Source organism: Lycium barbarum, chromosome 7 (assembly GCF_019175385.1).
Source record: "Lycium barbarum isolate Lr01 chromosome 7, ASM1917538v2, whole genome shotgun sequence".
Taxonomy (NCBI): Eukaryota; Viridiplantae; Streptophyta; class Magnoliopsida; order Solanales; family Solanaceae; genus Lycium; species Lycium barbarum.
In genome coordinates this window covers 11,224,072-11,226,303 of record NC_083343.1, presented here as the reverse complement: position 1 = coordinate 11,226,303, position 2,232 = coordinate 11,224,072, and the positions used below count along the sequence as shown (strand labels likewise).

The 2,232-nt window shown below is 32.2% G+C and overlaps 1 pseudogene; it reads left to right on the top strand.

The window, feature by feature from the left end:
• The first annotated feature begins 843 nt into the window (after positions 1-843).
• LOC132602126 (tyramine N-feruloyltransferase 4/11-like) lies at positions 844-1,818 on the top strand (annotated as a pseudogene).
• The last annotated feature ends 414 nt before the right edge of the window (positions 1,819-2,232 follow it).

Below are 2,232 nucleotides of genomic sequence, written 5' to 3'. Positions count from 1 at the left end.
CTCACATTATATATTTATTGTTAATTTTGTTTTATTTTAGGTACTATAAATTTTTATCTTTTCTGTATTAACTAAGCAAAAGAAATTATGATGTCTATTCTATTTATATTCTTTTTTTATTGGCTTAATACACTGTCAACGCCTCGAACTTGCCAATAAATTTCATTTAGACACTTGAACTATTGTTTGTTCCAATTGAGCACCTGAACACATGATAAAGTGTTCCTATTAGATACTTTCGGTTCAAAATTGAAAAATAATTTTTATGCATGATCTCAAATGTCACTACATGATAAGTTAACCGTTTAAAATATGACATTTTCTTTAATTATGCTACACATTATCTTTAATTGGAACATGCATGAGGTTTTATGATTTATTGAGACTAATTCGTATTAAATGGTTAATTTATCTACGTAATGGGCATTTGAGATCTGCGAAAAAAATTAAAATTTAAAGTAAGAGCGCCAAATATGAACATTTTATCATGCGTTTAGGTGATTAATTAGCATTTTTCATTTTAATAGTTGCTAAATATGTATAAATAGGTGCTCATTGGAATAAGTAGTATATCAAAATAGAACTTGCCGGCAAGTTTGATGGGCTATATACGTATTAACAAGTGACATCGTATGCCAGTTTACCAAAAAAAAAGATCTTTTTGGGATAAACTGTTAATTATCTTATAAAGTTAAATTGTTTCTAAATATAGAAAATAAGGGAGAGGGAGTATAAAGAATGGAAAAAGGAATCTAATATCCAGCAACCATTTTCATCCTACAATCTTTCCAAACAGTATCCCATCACAAACCCTTCATCCTATATATAGTCCTTTCAACATTTCCTTGCCTTATTTTCTTTATCTGAAACCTAGCTCAACCCTCTCAAATACTAGTATAACTTAAGAATATCCCATGGCTGCTGCTCCTCAACAACCAACTTTATCTGAAACCATAACCACCAACTCGACATCGGAAAACAATGTTACGATCAAGGAAAAGATCTACACAAGACTCCGTCTGGCTACGAAAGCTGACCTTCACCATATATACCAACTGATTTACCAAAACCATGCATACCATAACGACGCTCATTCTATAAAGCTACCGAATCCTCCTTAGGGAACTTGCTCTTTAAAGAAAACCCTCTTCCCCTGTATTACGGGCCAACCATACTTCTACTCGAAGTCTCACCAACCCCTTTTACCGAATCCATGCATACCACGGACCAAGGGTTCAAGCCCGTCATTACAAAGTTCGACCTTAAATTCCCCGTTGTTGAAGGACAGGCGGAGGAATTCAGGTCCAAATATGATGATGGCAACGATAAACATGATGTTTTTATGGCGGGATATGCTTTCTTTTACGCGAATTATTCGTGCTTCTATGATAAACCTGGGTTCCATTTCGAGGATTTTTACTTCAGGGAGAGTTATCGTAATTAGTTGGGAATGGGAAGACTGTTGTTTGGAACTGTTGTGTCCATTGCTGCTAACAACGGGTTCGTTTCGGTGGAGGGAATAAGTGCAGCTTGGAATAAGAAGGTAAATGATTTATACATGGACATGGGAGTTGAAATGTTTGATGAGTGTAGATATGGGAGGTTGTACGGTGAAGCGCTTCAAAAGTATGCTGATAAGGAGAAAAGTGATGGAGGGGGCTGTTAGTTTTTTTTAATTCTTTTATTACCTTAAATTCCAATAAATTTCTTCGTATTTACTTCTGTAAAAGAAGAGTGTTCAGTGTGTATTGTATTGTGTTTTATTTAAAATTTATCCTATCTATACATGAATTTAAATATATTGATTTGTTTTCGATACTTTTCTTTCTTTAAAATTTTCGTCATGGCTTTTTTACTCTTGTATTTTTCAAACATGTTCACTATCATGCTAATTTTTGTTTATCATTAAATATTTTCACGTTTTCTTTTTCAATTTAATATAGACGTCATTAAGCATTAATATTATTTTACCTTTGGACTTCAAGCTAGAACTTACAATTGTAAATATAGCTTTCATAAGATTACATATGTCATCTCTTTTTTAATTTAATTAACATATACATTGTATTTTTAATTTTTAACTTTAGATAAGTAGCAAAGTAGCTTCAAGATAGGTTTAGATTATAAGATTTCCCAACTTATTTAATTATGACTTTATTGATCTAGAACTATTAGCTAGGTAATATTTCAATTAATTGTTCACGCTTTCTCTTCTTTGTGCACATGATCTAG